The sequence below is a fragment of the Microcebus murinus genome, chromosome 17 (assembly GCF_040939455.1).
Source record: "Microcebus murinus isolate Inina chromosome 17, M.murinus_Inina_mat1.0, whole genome shotgun sequence".
NCBI classification, from domain to species: domain Eukaryota; kingdom Metazoa; phylum Chordata; class Mammalia; order Primates; family Cheirogaleidae; genus Microcebus; species Microcebus murinus.
In genome coordinates this window covers 60,626,384-60,643,972 of record NC_134120.1, presented here as the reverse complement: position 1 = coordinate 60,643,972, position 17,589 = coordinate 60,626,384, and the positions used below count along the sequence as shown (strand labels likewise).

Here is a 17,589-nt window from a genome sequence, read left to right as displayed (position 1 = left end):
ACACCAAGCCCTTGGAAGGCCCAGGCGACGGAGGAGCCCCGTCAGGCAGGGGCCGTGGAGGAGACGGGCTGGGTAAGGGTTAGGGTTAGAGTCAGGGCACAAGTCACAATCGCAAAGACCTGGAAGCCACCCGAGTGCCCATCGACCCACGAGTGGGTAAATAAAATGTGGCGCGTGGACACCACGGAGTGCTATTCGGCTATGAGGAGCAGCGCTGAGGGGGCACCTCTCGTGGTTCTCCTGGCCAGAGCTGGAACCCGTTCCAGTAAGCCAAGTATCCCAAGAATGGACACACGAGCACCACGTGCTCGCGCTCACCAGCAAATGGGTACGAACCGATGGACACCTAAGTGGACACAGAGGAATCACCTTCTTCGGGTGGGTGTCGGGCGGGTGGGGGGAGGGGATGGGCATACACATCCATTAGGAATGGGGTGGGTGCGCACCGACTGGGGGATGGGCGCACTTGAAGCTCTGACCCGAGGGGGGAGGCTGGGAGAGGGCAACGCACCCGACCTTAACATTGGTGCCCCCACAATATGCTGGAGCAACATGAGAGGTAAATGAATAAGAACACGGGGGGGGGAGGGGGGCACGGGCAACACATGTCACCTTAAAACTTGGACTCCCATCATCTGCTTGAAAAGAGAGAGAAAAGAAAATGCAATAATAGAGATAAGAGACACTTTTTAAAAATAATGAATCCGGCCGGGCGCTGTGGCTCACGCCTGTAATCCTAGCTCTTGGGAGGCCGAGGCGGGCGGATTGCTCAAGGTCAGGAGTTCAAAACCAGCCTGAGCAAGAGCGAGACCCCGTCTCTACTATAAATAGAAAGAAATTAATTGGCCAACTGATATATATATAAAAAATTAGCGGGGCATGGTGGCGCATGCCTGCAGTCCCAGCTACCCGGGAGGCTGAGGCAGAAGGATCACTCGAGCCCAGGAGTTTGAAGTTGCTGTGAGCTAGGCTGACGCCACGGCACTCACTCTAGCCTGGGCAACAAACCGAGACTCTGTCTCAAAAAAAAAAAAAAAAAAAATGAATCCGAAGAGAAAAGTAAAAGGAGGCCTGTGGAGCAGGTCTGGGTGTGACTCCGGATGCCCGAACATCAGGTGCCACCACCAAAGATTCCTACGTGTAGCCCATAGAACCCCAAAAGCAACGGGACGAGTTCTGGTCACATACTCCCTCAAAATGACATCCAGGCCTTCTTCTGGAACTCCCTCCCCTCTCAGACTCTCAAGGTTTCCTCCAGCGTGTCGGCTCCCACAGAGCAGACCTTTGGTCTGAGACCTGACTGTCCAGAAGCCACGCATGCTGCCGCGTGGCGGCGGTGTCACGGCTCGGGACAAGAGGAGGCCCCACGGTGCGGGCTGGGGCGCCAGGCACCGCGGCGGGCGCTGAGGGTGGGGGTCACCCCCACCCCGGGCCGCCCCCGCACTCCCAGAAACGCGACAGAACCAGAGGCAAAAAAAAAAAAAAAAAAGAAGAAGAAGCCTACGGCACCCGGTATTCCCGGGCGGTCTCCCATCCAAGTTCTAACCAGGCCCGACCCTGCTTAGCTTCCGAGACCAGACGGGATCGGGCGCGTTCGGGGTGGTGTGGTCGTGGACGGCGGAGGGCGCCCCTGCCCCGCTCGAGAAGCCGAGCCTCTCTGCGCTTCCCCGCCGCCTCCTCCCGCCCCAGGCCCCGCGCCGGGCCGGGCCTGTTGAGTTCGCCGGCCGGGTCCCGTGGGCTCCGAGGGACGGGGTGACAGGCGGGGCGGGCAGGGAGCGGCGGGCCGGGGTTGGGGGCTGTCTCTCTATACACACACACTCACACTCACACTCACTCACTCACTCACACTCACACAAGATGCGCCTCCACGGCTGGACCCGCCAAGGTGGAGACCTTCCAGCCCCCCTCCTCTCCTCGCCTGGCCTCCTTCACCTCCCCGCCCCCCACCCCCAGCGCGCCTCCGGGCCGCTGACTGCGCACGGGCGGGTGGGCGGGGCGGGGCGCTCGCCCTTTGACCCCAGCCAGGGGCCGCCCTCCCCCACAACCCCTTTCAGCTGTGCCCCCCACCCTGTGGCCCCGCGGCCGCCTATTCCCCCGGGCCAGGGCTGGGGCACAGCGCACGGGGGAGGGGAGCCAGTGTATGGGGCGTCTCTCTCTCTCTCGGGATGTGTCCCATGGGTGGGGTGGGGTGGCGTGGTCTGTGGGGCGCTGAAGAAATCAGTCCCCTCCATCTCCTCCCTCTGGAAAACACCCAAGCCCTTGGAGAACTGCCCGCACCGCTACCGTGGGGGCCGGGACCCTCCTCTGTGTCCTCCTGTGGCCCAGTCCAAGGGGCCTGGGCCTGGCCGGGGCTGCATTGGACCCCAACCACCCTGGCGTGTGGACTCGCTAAAAATCGGCGATTAGATATTGGATTCCAGCGTCATTGAGGTCATTTCACTAATGAGTGCACCGCAAAGAGTTTCCTAATCCATCTGTGAGGGTGGCAACCGAAAGAGAATTTTAGAGCCGACAGAATAGGCGAGGAAAGGCATAGGAGATTTCCACACCCAGTAAGGAAGCCTTTCCCGAAATGGAAGAAAGAAAGGAGCAAACAGAGACACCGGTAGCCCCCCGCCCGGATGAGAGTCTGCCCCTGAGAGAAAGTACCCTGACCAGGTTCTCCCGTGGGTGGGTGGCGAGCTAGCGGCATTCAGAAGAGCGAGGCCCGCAGTCTGTGCAGAAGACACCTGCACTCGGGTGTGTGTGGCGGCACAATTCACAAGCAGCTCCAGATGTTAATCCAAGGAGAAGCCAGGGAGTTCCCAACGCCCCAGGTGTCCTCAGCCCACGACTGGCTGCTGTGGGAATGCGAAGCCCGGCTCCTTGTCTCAGAGCGGGGCAACCAGGAGGTGTGATGTCCACCCCGGGGTTCCCAGGAGGATCAGGCTGAAGCTGGGACTTGGCCTGAAAGTGTCCCCTCGCATGGCCACCCCCTTCCCCTTCCTGCTCCTCTACTCCTGGTGCCCCTCCATCCAGGGGCCAGACCTTAAAGAGTCACCCGCAAGAGAATCCTGGTCCCAAAGGAGCCTTCTGGGGGACCCGTGCTGAGAGAGGTTGTGGGCATGGCCCGCTGGGGCTCTGCCCGACCCAGGGCTGAGAGATGCAACCTCCCAGCTCTGGGTCCCTGCAGGAAGTGTTGGCAAGCACAGGGCCAGTCCTCCAAAGGCCCAGGTGCAGGGAGCCCAGGCCAAGCAGCCTGTGGAAGAAGCCACATGCTGTGCCACCCCGGGGAACACGACTGCAGGCCACGGCCCTTCCCACCTCCTCCTCCTCCTCCTCCTCCTCCTCCTCCTCCTCCCACCCCGCCCCCGCCCCCGCCCCCACATGGCACAGGGCCCAGAGACACCTCAGACACTTGCTACCCAAAGTGCAAAGGGCATCAGTTGCTCCTCCAAACCCCCCCCAGCCCAGCAGACCGCATTGTCCAGCCAGCCCCCGGGCCTCCCTGGGGTGCCCAGCACAAAAGTGCAGACACCCACCGGACCCTCAATCTCAGTTTTCGGATGTTTTTGCCACTCTAAGGACCCGCAGGCCAGCTGGGCCTTCTGGCAGGACAGAGAGCCCCGGAATCCGACGTGGAGAGCTGGGTGTACGTCCCCACGAGGAGGCGGTCCCCACCTCCGCGGCTATCCCCTTGCGGGGAGCGGCAGCCGTGGGGCCTCAGAGAAGACACCAGGCTGGGCCCCCACGGCACAGCGGGAGCACGTCCCCCGCAGGCCACTTAGCCACGGCGGCCAGCCGGCGGACGGTTGGGTTGCGCGAGACGCTGCGGCCGCCCTGCTACCGGGTTCCTGGGAGGGCGTCCTGGAACCAGCGTCCACACCAAGCCCTTGGAAGGCCCAGGCGACGGAGGAGCCCCGTCAGGCAGGGGCCGAGGACGGTGACGGCCCGGGCGGGGAGGAGCGTGTCAGGCAGGGGCAGAGGACGGTGACAGGTGACAGGCCGGGCGGGAAGGAGTCAGTCAGGCAGGGGCCGTGGAGGAGACGGGCTGGGTAAGGGTTAGGGTTAGAGTCAGGGCACAAGTCACAATCGCAAAGACCTGGAAGCCACCCGAGTGCCCATCGACCCACGAGTGGGTAAATAAAATGTGGCGCGTGGACACCACGGAGTGCTATTCGGCTATGAGGAGCAGCGCTGAGGGGGCACCTCTCGTGGTTCTCCTGGCCAGAGCTGGAACCCGTTCCAGTAAGCCAAGTATCCCAAGAATGGACACACGAGCACCACGTGCTCGCGCTCACCAGCAAATGGGTACGAACCGATGGACACCTAAGTGGACACAGAGGAATCACCTTCTTCGGGTGGGTGTCGGGCGGGTGGGGGGAGGGGATGGGCATACACATCCATTAGGAATGGGGTGGGTGCGCACCGACTGGGGGATGGGCGCACTTGAAGCTCTGACCCGAGGGGGGAGGCTGGGAGAGGGCAACGCACCCGACCTTAACATTGGTGCCCCCACAATATGCTGGAGCAACATGAGAGGTAAATGAATAAGAACACGGGGGGGGGAGGGGGGCACGGGCAACACATGTCACCTTAAAACTTGGACTCCCATCATCTGCTTGAAAAGAGAGAGAAAAGAAAATGCAATAATAGAGATAAGAGACACTTTTTAAAAATAATGAATCCGGCCGGGCGCTGTGGCTCACGCCTGTAATCCTAGCTCTTGGGAGGCCGAGGCGGGCGGATTGCTCAAGGTCAGGAGTTCAAAACCAGCCTGAGCAAGAGCGAGACCCCGTCTCTACTATAAATAGAAAGAAATTAATTGGCCAACTGATATATATATAAAAAATTAGCGGGGCATGGTGGCGCATGCCTGCAGTCCCAGCTACCCGGGAGGCTGAGGCAGAAGGATCACTCGAGCCCAGGAGTTTGAAGTTGCTGTGAGCTAGGCTGACGCCACGGCACTCACTCTAGCCTGGGCAACAAACCGAGACTCTGTCTCAAAAAAAAAAAAAAAAAAAAAATGAATCCGAAGAGAAAAGTAAAAGGAGGCCTGTGGAGCAGGTCTGGGTGTGACTCCGGATGCCCGAACATCAGGTGCCACCACCAAAGATTCCTACGTGTAGCCCATAGAACCCCAAAAGCAACGGGACGAGTTCTGGTCACATACTCCCTCAAAATGACATCCAGGCCTTCTTCTGGAACTCCCTCCCCTCTCAGACTCTCAAGGTTTCCTCCAGCGTGTCGGCTCCCACAGAGCAGACCTTTGGTCTGAGACCTGACTGTCCAGAAGCCACCCATGCTGCCGCGTGGCGGCGGTGTCACGGCTCGGGACAAGAGGAGGCCCCACGGTGCGGGCTGGGGCGCCAGGCACCGCGGCGGGCGCTGAGGGTGGGGGTCACCCCCACCCCGGGCCGCCCCCGCACTCCCAGAAACGCGACAGAACCAGAGGCAAAAAAAAAAAAAAAAAGAAGAAGAAGCCTACGGCACCCGGTATTCCCGGGCGGTCTCCCATCCAAGTTCTAACCAGGCCCGACCCTGCTTAGCTTCCGAGACCAGACGGGATCGGGCGCGTTCGGGGTGGTGTGGTCGTGGACGGCGGAGGGCGCCCCTGCCCCGCTCGAGAAGCCGAGCCTCTCTGCGCTTCCCCGCCGCCTCCTCCCGCCCCAGGCCCCGCGCCGGGCCGGGCCTGTTGAGTTCGCCGGCCGGGTCCCGTGGGCTCCGAGGGACGGGGTGACAGGCGGGGCGGGCAGGGAGCGGCGGGCCGGGGTTGGGGGCTGTCTCTCTATACACACACACTCACACTCACACTCACTCACTCACTCACACTCACACAAGATGCGCCTCCACGGCTGGACCCGCCAAGGTGGAGACCTTCCAGCCCCCCTCCTCTCCTCGCCTGGCCTCCTTCACCTCCCCGCCCCCCACCCCCAGCGCGCCTCCGGGGCCGCTGACTGCGCACGGGCGGGTGGGCGGGGCGGGGCGCTCGCCCTTTGACCCCAGCCAGGGGCCGCCCTCCCCCACAACCCCTTTCAGCTGTGCCCCCCACCCTGTGGCCCCGCGGCCGCCTATTCCCCCGGGCCAGGGCTGGGGCACAGCGCACGGGGGAGGGGAGCCAGTGTATGGGGCGTCTCTCTCTCTCTCGGGATGTGTCCCATGGGTGGGGTGGGGTGGCGTGGTCTGTGGGGCGCTGAAGAAATCAGTCCCCTCCATCTCCTCCCTCTGGAAAACACCCAAGCCCTTGGAGAACTGCCCGCACCGCTACCGTGGGGGCCGGGACCCTCCTCTGTGTCCTCCTGTGGCCCAGTCCAAGGGGCCTGGGCCTGGCCGGGGCTGCATTGGACCCCAACCACCCTGGCGTGTGGACTCGCTAAAAATCGGCGATTAGATATTGGATTCCAGCGTCATTGAGGTCATTTCACTAATGAGTGCACCGCAAAGAGTTTCCTAATCCATCTGTGAGGGTGGCAACCGAAAGAGAATTTTAGAGCCGACAGAATAGGCGAGGAAAGGCATAGGAGATTTCCACACCCAGTAAGGAAGCCTTTCCCGAAATGGAAGAAAGAAAGGAGCAAACAGAGACACCGGTAGCCCCCCGCCCGGATGAGAGTCTGCCCCTGAGAGAAAGTACCCTGACCAGGTTCTCCCGTGGGTGGGTGGCGAGCTAGCGGCATTCAGAAGAGCGAGGCCCGCAGTCTGTGCAGAAGACACCTGCACTCGGGTGTGTGTGGCGGCACAATTCACAAGCAGCTCCAGATGTTAATCCAAGGAGAAGCCAGGGAGTTCCCAACGCCCCAGGTGTCCTCAGCCCACGACTGGCTGCTGTGGGAATGCGAAGCCCGGCTCCTTGTCTCAGAGCGGGGCAACCAGGAGGTGTGATGTCCACCCCGGGGTTCCCAGGAGGATCAGGCTGAAGCTGGGACTTGGCCTGAAAGTGTCCCCTCGCATGGCCACCCCCTTCCCCTTCCTGCTCCTCTACTCCTGGTGCCCCTCCATCCAGGGGCCAGACCTTAAAGAGTCACCCGCAAGAGAATCCTGGTCCCAAAGGAGCCTTCTGGGGGACCCGTGCTGAGAGAGGTTGTGGGCATGGCCCGCTGGGGCTCTGCCCGACCCAGGGCTGAGAGATGCAACCTCCCAGCTCTGGGTCCCTGCAGGAAGTGTTGGCAAGCACAGGGCCAGTCCTCCAAAGGCCCAGGTGCAGGGAGCCCAGGCCAAGCAGCCTGTGGAAGAAGCCACATGCTGTGCCACCCCGGGGAACACGACTGCAGGCCACGGCCCTTCCCACCTCCTCCTCCTCCTCCTCCTCCTCCTCCTCCTCCTCCCACCCCGCCCCCGCCCCCGCCCCCACATGGCACAGGGCCCAGAGACACCTCAGACACTTGCTACCCAAAGTGCAAAGGGCATCAGTTGCTCCTCCAAACCCCCCCCAGCCCAGCAGACCGCATTGTCCAGCCAGCCCCCGGGCCTCCCTGGGGTGCCCAGCACAAAAGTGCAGACACCCACCGGACCCTCAATCTCAGTTTTCGGATGTTTTTGCCACTCTAAGGACCCGCAGGCCAGCTGGGCCTTCTGGCAGGACAGAGAGCCCCGGAATCCGACGTGGAGAGCTGGGTGTACGTCCCCACGAGGAGGCGGTCCCCACCTCCGCGGCTATCCCCTTGCGGGGAGCGGCAGCCGTGGGGCCTCAGAGAAGACACCAGGCTGGGCCCCCACGGCACAGCGGGAGCACGTCCCCCGCAGGCCACTTAGCCACGGCGGCCAGCCGGCGGACGGTTGGGTTGCGCGAGACGCTGCGGCCGCCCTGCTACCGGGTTCCTGGGAGGGCGTCCTGGAACCAGCGTCCACACCAAGCCCTTGGAAGGCCCAGGCGACGGAGGAGCCCCGTCAGGCAGGGGCCGTGGAGGAGACGGGCTGGGTAAGGGTTAGGGTTAGAGTCAGGGCACAAGTCACAATCGCAAAGACCTGGAAGCCACCCGAGTGCCCATCGACCCACGAGTGGGTAAATAAAATGTGGCGCGTGGACACCACGGAGTGCTATTCGGCTATGAGGAGCAGCGCTGAGGGGGCACCTCTCGTGGTTCTCCTGGCCAGAGCTGGAACCCGTTCCAGTAAGCCAAGTATCCCAAGAATGGACACACGAGCACCACGTGCTCGCGCTCACCAGCAAATGGGTACGAACCGATGGACACCTAAGTGGACACAGAGGAATCACCTTCTTCGGGTGGGTGTCGGGCGGGTGGGGGGAGGGGATGGGCATACACATCCATTAGGAATGGGGTGGGTGCGCACCGACTGGGGGATGGGCGCACTTGAAGCTCTGACCCGAGGGGGGAGGCTGGGAGAGGGCAACGCACCCGACCTTAACATTGGTGCCCCCACAATATGCTGGAGCAACATGAGAGGTAAATGAATAAGAACACGGGGGGGGGAGGGGGGCACGGGCAACACATGTCACCTTAAAACTTGGACTCCCATCATCTGCTTGAAAAGAGAGAGAAAAGAAAATGCAATAATAGAGATAAGAGACACTTTTTAAAAATAATGAATCCGGCCGGGCGCTGTGGCTCACGCCTGTAATCCTAGCTCTTGGGAGGCCGAGGCGGGCGGATTGCTCAAGGTCAGGAGTTCAAAACCAGCCTGAGCAAGAGCGAGACCCCGTCTCTACTATAAATAGAAAGAAATTAATTGGCCAACTGATATATATATAAAAAATTAGCGGGGCATGGTGGCGCATGCCTGCAGTCCCAGCTACCCGGGAGGCTGAGGCAGAAGGATCACTCGAGCCCAGGAGTTTGAAGTTGCTGTGAGCTAGGCTGACGCCACGGCACTCACTCTAGCCTGGGCAACAAACCGAGACTCTGTCTCAAAAAAAAAAAAAAAAAAAAATGAATCCGAAGAGAAAAGTAAAAGGAGGCCTGTGGAGCAGGTCTGGGTGTGACTCCGGATGCCCGAACATCAGGTGCCACCACCAAAGATTCCTACGTGTAGCCCATAGAACCCCAAAAGCAACGGGACGAGTTCTGGTCACATACTCCCTCAAAATGACATCCAGGCCTTCTTCTGGAACTCCCTCCCCTCTCAGACTCTCAAGGTTTCCTCCAGCGTGTCGGCTCCCACAGAGCAGACCTTTGGTCTGAGACCTGACTGTCCAGAAGCCACGCATGCTGCCGCGTGGCGGCGGTGTCACGGCTCGGGACAAGAGGAGGCCCCACGGTGCGGGCTGGGGCGCCAGGCACCGCGGCGGGCGCTGAGGGTGGGGGTCACCCCCACCCCGGGCCGCCCCCGCACTCCCAGAAACGCGACAGAACCAGAGGCAAAAAAAAAAAAAAAAAAGAAGAAGAAGCCTACGGCACCCGGTATTCCCGGGCGGTCTCCCATCCAAGTTCTAACCAGGCCCGACCCTGCTTAGCTTCCGAGACCAGACGGGATCGGGCGCGTTCGGGGTGGTGTGGTCGTGGACGGCGGAGGGCGCCCCTGCCCCGCTCGAGAAGCCGAGCCTCTCTGCGCTTCCCCGCCGCCTCCTCCCGCCCCAGGCCCCGCGCCGGGCCGGGCCTGTTGAGTTCGCCGGCCGGGTCCCGTGGGCTCCGAGGGACGGGGTGACAGGCGGGGCGGGCAGGGAGCGGCGGGCCGGGGTTGGGGGCTGTCTCTCTATACACACACACTCACACTCACACTCACTCACTCACTCACACTCACACAAGATGCGCCTCCACGGCTGGACCCGCCAAGGTGGAGACCTTCCAGCCCCCCTCCTCTCCTCGCCTGGCCTCCTTCACCTCCCCGCCCCCCACCCCCAGCGCGCCTCCGGGGCCGCTGACTGCGCACGGGCGGGTGGGCGGGGCGGGGCGCTCGCCCTTTGACCCCAGCCAGGGGCCGCCCTCCCCCACAACCCCTTTCAGCTGTGCCCCCCACCCTGTGGCCCCGCGGCCGCCTATTCCCCCGGGCCAGGGCTGGGGCACAGCGCACGGGGGAGGGGAGCCAGTGTATGGGGCGTCTCTCTCTCTCTCGGGATGTGTCCCATGGGTGGGGTGGGGTGGCGTGGTCTGTGGGGCGCTGAAGAAATCAGTCCCCTCCATCTCCTCCCTCTGGAAAACACCCAAGCCCTTGGAGAACTGCCCGCACCGCTACCGTGGGGGCCGGGACCCTCCTCTGTGTCCTCCTGTGGCCCAGTCCAAGGGGCCTGGGCCTGGCCGGGGCTGCATTGGACCCCAACCACCCTGGCGTGTGGACTCGCTAAAAATCGGCGATTAGATATTGGATTCCAGCGTCATTGAGGTCATTTCACTAATGAGTGCACCGCAAAGAGTTTCCTAATCCATCTGTGAGGGTGGCAACCGAAAGAGAATTTTAGAGCCGACAGAATAGGCGAGGAAAGGCATAGGAGATTTCCACACCCAGTAAGGAAGCCTTTCCCGAAATGGAAGAAAGAAAGGAGCAAACAGAGACACCGGTAGCCCCCCGCCCGGATGAGAGTCTGCCCCTGAGAGAAAGTACCCTGACCAGGTTCTCCCGTGGGTGGGTGGCGAGCTAGCGGCATTCAGAAGAGCGAGGCCCGCAGTCTGTGCAGAAGACACCTGCACTCGGGTGTGTGTGGCGGCACAATTCACAAGCAGCTCCAGATGTTAATCCAAGGAGAAGCCAGGGAGTTCCCAACGCCCCAGGTGTCCTCAGCCCACGACTGGCTGCTGTGGGAATGCGAAGCCCGGCTCCTTGTCTCAGAGCGGGGCAACCAGGAGGTGTGATGTCCACCCCGGGGTTCCCAGGAGGATCAGGCTGAAGCTGGGACTTGGCCTGAAAGTGTCCCCTCGCATGGCCACCCCCTTCCCCTTCCTGCTCCTCTACTCCTGGTGCCCCTCCATCCAGGGGCCAGACCTTAAAGAGTCACCCGCAAGAGAATCCTGGTCCCAAAGGAGCCTTCTGGGGGACCCGTGCTGAGAGAGGTTGTGGGCATGGCCCGCTGGGGCTCTGCCCGACCCAGGGCTGAGAGATGCAACCTCCCAGCTCTGGGTCCCTGCAGGAAGTGTTGGCAAGCACAGGGCCAGTCCTCCAAAGGCCCAGGTGCAGGGAGCCCAGGCCAAGCAGCCTGTGGAAGAAGCCACATGCTGTGCCACCCCGGGGAACACGACTGCAGGCCACGGCCCTTCCCACCTCCTCCTCCTCCTCCTCCTCCTCCTCCTCCTCCTCCTCCTCCCACCCCGCCCCCGCCCCCGCCCCCACATGGCACAGGGCCCAGAGACACCTCAGACACTTGCTACCCAAAGTGCAAAGGGCATCAGTTGCTCCTCCAAACCCCCCCCAGCCCAGCAGACCGCATTGTCCAGCCAGCCCCCGGGCCTCCCTGGGGTGCCCAGCACAAAAGTGCAGACACCCACCGGACCCTCAATCTCAGTTTTCGGATGTTTTTGCCACTCTAAGGACCCGCAGGCCAGCTGGGCCTTCTGGCAGGACAGAGAGCCCCGGAATCCGACGTGGAGAGCTGGGTGTACGTCCCCACGAGGAGGCGGTCCCCACCTCCGCGGCTATCCCCTTGCGGGGAGCGGCAGCCGTGGGGCCTCAGAGAAGACACCAGGCTGGGCCCCCACGGCACAGCGGGAGCACGTCCCCCGCAGGCCACTTAGCCACGGCGGCCAGCCGGCGGACGGTTGGGTTGCGCGAGACGCTGCGGCCGCCCTGCTACCGGGTTCCTGGGAGGGCGTCCTGGAACCAGCGTCCACACCAAGCCCTTGGAAGGCCCAGGCGACGGAGGAGCCCCGTCAGGCAGGGGCCGAGGACGGTGACGGCCCGGGCGGGGAGGAGCGTGTCAGGCAGGGGCAGAGGACGGTGACAGGTGACAGGCCGGGCGGGAAGGAGTCAGTCAGGCAGGGGCCGTGGAGGAGACGGGCTGGGTAAGGGTTAGGGTTAGAGTCAGGGCACAAGTCACAATCGCAAAGACCTGGAAGCCACCCGAGTGCCCATCGACCCACGAGTGGGTAAATAAAATGTGGCGCGTGGACACCACGGAGTGCTATTCGGCTATGAGGAGCAGCGCTGAGGGGGCACCTCTCGTGGTTCTCCTGGCCAGAGCTGGAACCCGTTCCAGTAAGCCAAGTATCCCAAGAATGGACACACGAGCACCACGTGCTCGCGCTCACCAGCAAATGGGTACGAACCGATGGACACCTAAGTGGACACAGAGGAATCACCTTCTTCGGGTGGGTGTCGGGCGGGTGGGGGGAGGGGATGGGCATACACATCCATTAGGAATGGGGTGGGTGCGCACCGACTGGGGGATGGGCGCACTTGAAGCTCTGACCCGAGGGGGGAGGCTGGGAGAGGGCAACGCACCCGACCTTAACATTGGTGCCCCCACAATATGCTGGAGCAACATGAGAGGTAAATGAATAAGAACACGGGGGGGGAGGGGGGCACGGGCAACACATGTCACCTTAAAACTTGGACTCCCATCATCTGCTTGAAAAGAGAGAGAAAAGAAAATGCAATAATAGAGATAAGAGACACTTTTTAAAAATAATGAATCCGGCCGGGCGCTGTGGCTCACGCCTGTAATCCTAGCTCTTGGGAGGCCGAGGCGGGCGGATTGCTCAAGGTCAGGAGTTCAAAACCAGCCTGAGCAAGAGCGAGACCCCGTCTCTACTATAAATAGAAAGAAATTAATTGGCCAACTGATATATATATAAAAAATTAGCGGGGCATGGTGGCGCATGCCTGCAGTCCCAGCTACCCGGGAGGCTGAGGCAGAAGGATCACTCGAGCCCAGGAGTTTGAAGTTGCTGTGAGCTAGGCTGACGCCACGGCACTCACTCTAGCCTGGGCAACAAACCGAGACTCTGTCTCAAAAAAAAAAAAAAAAAAAAATGAATCCGAAGAGAAAAGTAAAAGGAGGCCTGTGGAGCAGGTCTGGGTGTGACTCCGGATGCCCGAACATCAGGTGCCACCACCAAAGATTCCTACGTGTAGCCCATAGAACCCCAAAAGCAACGGGACGAGTTCTGGTCACATACTCCCTCAAAATGACATCCAGGCCTTCTTCTGGAACTCCCTCCCCTCTCAGACTCTCAAGGTTTCCTCCAGCGTGTCGGCTCCCACAGAGCAGACCTTTGGTCTGAGACCTGACTGTCCAGAAGCCACGCATGCTGCCGCGTGGCGGCGGTGTCACGGCTCGGGACAAGAGGAGGCCCCACGGTGCGGGCTGGGGCGCCAGGCACCGCGGCGGGCGCTGAGGGTGGGGGTCACCCCCACCCCGGGCCGCCCCCGCACTCCCAGAAACGCGACAGAACCAGAGGCAAAAAAAAAAAAAAAAAAGAAGAAGAAGCCTACGGCACCCGGTATTCCCGGGCGGTCTCCCATCCAAGTTCTAACCAGGCCCGACCCTGCTTAGCTTCCGAGACCAGACGGGATCGGGCGCGTTCGGGGTGGTGTGGTCGTGGACGGCGGAGGGCGCCCCTGCCCCGCTCGAGAAGCCGAGCCTCTCTGCGCTTCCCCGCCGCCTCCTCCCGCCCCAGGCCCCGCGCCGGGCCGGGCCTGTTGAGTTCGCCGGCCGGGTCCCGTGGGCTCCGAGGGACGGGGTGACAGGCGGGGCGGGCAGGGAGCGGCGGGCCGGGGTTGGGGGCTGTCTCTCTATACACACACACTCACACTCACACTCACTCACTCACTCACACTCACACAAGATGCGCCTCCACGGCTGGACCCGCCAAGGTGGAGACCTTCCAGCCCCCCTCCTCTCCTCGCCTGGCCTCCTTCACCTCCCCGCCCCCCACCCCCAGCGCGCCTCCGGGGCCGCTGACTGCGCACGGGCGGGTGGGCGGGGCGGGGCGCTCGCCCTTTGACCCCAGCCAGGGGCCGCCCTCCCCCACAACCCCTTTCAGCTGTGCCCCCCACCCTGTGGCCCCGCGGCCGCCTATTCCCCCGGGCCAGGGCTGGGGCACAGCGCACGGGGGAGGGGAGCCAGTGTATGGGGCGTCTCTCTCTCTCTCTCTCTCGGGATGTGTCCCATGGGTGGGGTGGGGTGGCGTGGTCTGTGGGGCGCTGAAGAAATCAGTCCCCTCCATCTCCTCCCTCTGGAAAACACCCAAGCCCTTGGAGAACTGCCCGCACCGCTACCGTGGGGGCCGGGACCCTCCTCTGTGTCCTCCTGTGGCCCAGTCCAAGGGGCCTGGGCCTGGCCGGGGCTGCATTGGACCCCAACCACCCTGGCGTGTGGACTCGCTAAAAATCGGCGATTAGATATTGGATTCCAGCGTCATTGAGGTCATTTCACTAATGAGTGCACCGCAAAGAGTTTCCTAATCCATCTGTGAGGGTGGCAACCGAAAGAGAATTTTAGAGCCGACAGAATAGGCGAGGAAAGGCATAGGAGATTTCCACACCCAGTAAGGAAGCCTTTCCCGAAATGGAAGAAAGAAAGGAGCAAACAGAGACACCGGTAGCCCCCCGCCCGGATGAGAGTCTGCCCCTGAGAGAAAGTACCCTGACCAGGTTCTCCCGTGGGTGGGTGGCGAGCTAGCGGCATTCAGAAGAGCGAGGCCCGCAGTCTGTGCAGAAGACACCTGCACTCGGGTGTGTGTGGCGGCACAATTCACAAGCAGCTCCAGATGTTAATCCAAGGAGAAGCCAGGGAGTTCCCAACGCCCCAGGTGTCCTCAGCCCACGACTGGCTGCTGTGGGAATGCGAAGCCCGGCTCCTTGTCTCAGAGCGGGGCAACCAGGAGGTGTGATGTCCACCCCGGGGTTCCCAGGAGGATCAGGCTGAAGCTGGGACTTGGCCTGAAAGTGTCCCCTCGCATGGCCACCCCCTTCCCCTTCCTGCTCCTCTACTCCTGGTGCCCCTCCATCCAGGGGCCAGACCTTAAAGAGTCACCCGCAAGAGAATCCTGGTCCCAAAGGAGCCTTCTGGGGGACCCGTGCTGAGAGAGGTTGTGGGCATGGCCCGCTGGGGCTCTGCCCGACCCAGGGCTGAGAGATGCAACCTCCCAGCTCTGGGTCCCTGCAGGAAGTGTTGGCAAGCACAGGGCCAGTCCTCCAAAGGCCCAGGTGCAGGGAGCCCAGGCCAAGCAGCCTGTGGAAGAAGCCACATGCTGTGCCACCCCGGGGAACACGACTGCAGGCCACGGCCCTTCCCACCTCCTCCTCCTCCTCCTCCTCCTCCTCCTCCTCCTCCTCCCACCCCGCCCCCGCCCCCGCCCCCACATGGCACAGGGCCCAGAGACACCTCAGACACTTGCTACCCAAAGTGCAAAGGGCATCAGTTGCTCCTCCAAACCCCCCCCAGCCCAGCAGACCGCATTGTCCAGCCAGCCCCCGGGCCTCCCTGGGGTGCCCAGCACAAAAGTGCAGACACCCACCGGACCCTCAATCTCAGTTTTCGGATGTTTTTGCCACTCTAAGGACCCGCAGGCCAGCTGGGCCTTCTGGCAGGACAGAGAGCCCCGGAATCCGACGTGGAGAGCTGGGTGTACGTCCCCACGAGGAGGCGGTCCCCACCTCCGCGGCTATCCCCTTGCGGGGAGCGGCAGCCGTGGGGCCTCAGAGAAGACACCAGGCTGGGCCCCCACGGCACAGCGGGAGCACGTCCCCCGCAGGCCACTTAGCCACGGCGGCCAGCCGGCGGACGGTTGGGTTGCGCGAGACGCTGCGGCCGCCCTGCTACCGGGTTCCTGGGAGGGCGTCCTGGAACCAGCGTCCACACCAAGCCCTTGGAAGGCCCAGGCGACGGAGGAGCCCCGTCAGGCAGGGGCCGAGGACGGTGACGGCCCGGGCGGGGAGGAGCGTGTCAGGCAGGGGCAGAGGACGGTGACAGGTGACAGGCCGGGCGGGAAGGAGTCAGTCAGGCAGGGGCCGTGGAGGAGACGGGCTGGGTAAGGGTTAGGGTTAGAGTCAGGGCACAAGTCACAATCGCAAAGACCTGGAAGCCACCCGAGTGCCCATCGACCCACGAGTGGGTAAATAAAATGTGGCGCGTGGACACCACGGAGTGCTATTCGGCTATGAGGAGCAGCGGTGAGGGGGCACCTCTCGTGGTTCTCCTGGCCAGAGCTGGAACCCGTTCCAGTAAGCCAAGTATCCCAAGAATGGACACACGAGCACCACGTGCTCGCGCTCACCAGCAAATGGGTACGAACCGCTGGACACCTAAGTGGACACAGAGGAATCACCTTCTTCGGGTGGGTGTCGGGCGGGTGGGGGGAGGGGATGGGCATACACATCCATTAGGAATGGGGTGGGTGCGCACCGACTGGGGGATGGGCGCACTTGAAGCTCTGACCCGAGGGGGGAGGCTGGGAGAGGGCAACGCACCCGACCTTAACATTGGTGCCCCCACAATATGCTGGAGCAACATGAGAGGTAAATGAATAAGAACACGGGGGGGGGAGGGGGGCACGGGCAACACATGTCACCTTAAAACTTGGACTCCCATCATCTGCTTGAAAAGAGAGAGAAAAGAAAATGCAATAATAGAGATAAGAGACACTTTTTAAAAATAATGAATCCGGCCGGGCGCTGTGGCTCACGCCTGTAATCCTAGCTCTTGGGAGGCCGAGGCGGGCGGATTGCTCAAGGTCAGGAGTTCAAAACCAGCCTGAGCAAGAGCGAGACCCCGTCTCTACTATAAATAGAAAGAAATTAATTGGCCAACTGATATATATATAAAAAATTAGCGGGGGGGGAGGGGGGCGGGTATATACATACATAGTGAGTGAGATGTGCACCATCTGAGGGATGGTCATTATGGAGACTCAGACTTTTGGGGGGAGGGGGGGAAATGGGCATTTATTGAAACCTTAAAATCTGTACCCCCATAATATGACAAAAAAATAAAAAAAAATAAAAAAATAATAAAAAAAAAAAAAAAAAAAAAAAATTAGCGGGGCATGGTGGCGCATGCCTGCAGTCCCAGCTACCCGGGAGGCTGAGGCAGAAGGATCACTCGAGCCCAGGAGTTTGAAGTTGCTGTGAGCTAGGCTGACGCCACGGCACTCACTCTAGCCTGGGCAACAAACCGAGACTCTGTCTCAAAAAAAAAAAAAAAAATGAATCCGAAGAGAAAAGTAAAAGGAGGCCTGTGGAGCAGGTCTGGGTGTGACTCCGGATGCCCGAACATCAGGTGCCACCACCAAAGATTCCTACGTGTAGCCCATAGAACCCCAAAAGCAACGGGACGAGTTCTGGTCACATACTCCCTCAAAATGACATCCAGGCCTTCTTCTGGAACTCCCTCCCCTCTCAGACTCTCAAGGTTTCCTCCAGCGTGTCGGCTCCCACAGAGCAGACCTTTGGTCTGAGACCTGACTGTCCAGAAGCCACGCATGCTGCCGCGTGGCGGCGGTGTCACGGCTCGGCTCAGGACAAGAGGAGGCCCCACGGTGCGGGCTGGGGCGCCAGGCACCGCGGCGGGCGCTGAGGGTGGGGGTCACCCCCACCCCGGGCCGCCCCCGCACTCCCAGAAACGCGACAGAACCAGAGGCAAAAAAAAAAAAAAAGAAGAAGAAGCCTACGGCACCCGGTATTCCCGGGCGGTCTCCCATCCAAGTTCTAACCAGGCCCGACCCTGCTTAGCTTCCGAGACCAGACGGGATCGGGCGCGTTCGGGGTGGTGTGGTCGTGGAC

General features: G+C 61.8%; 5 pseudogenes; all 5 read right to left on the bottom strand.

Annotated features, from left to right (window-relative positions):
• Positions 1-1,497: 1,497 nt before the first annotated feature.
• Positions 1,498-1,616, bottom strand: LOC142861725 (uncharacterized; annotated as a pseudogene).
• A 3,844-nt stretch (positions 1,617-5,460) lies between these two features.
• Positions 5,461-5,579, bottom strand: LOC142861724 (uncharacterized; annotated as a pseudogene).
• A 3,744-nt stretch (positions 5,580-9,323) lies between these two features.
• Positions 9,324-9,442, bottom strand: LOC142861723 (uncharacterized; annotated as a pseudogene).
• A 3,850-nt stretch (positions 9,443-13,292) lies between these two features.
• On the bottom strand, positions 13,293-13,411 carry LOC142861720 (uncharacterized; annotated as a pseudogene).
• A 4,059-nt stretch (positions 13,412-17,470) lies between these two features.
• On the bottom strand, positions 17,471-17,589 carry LOC142861709 (uncharacterized; annotated as a pseudogene).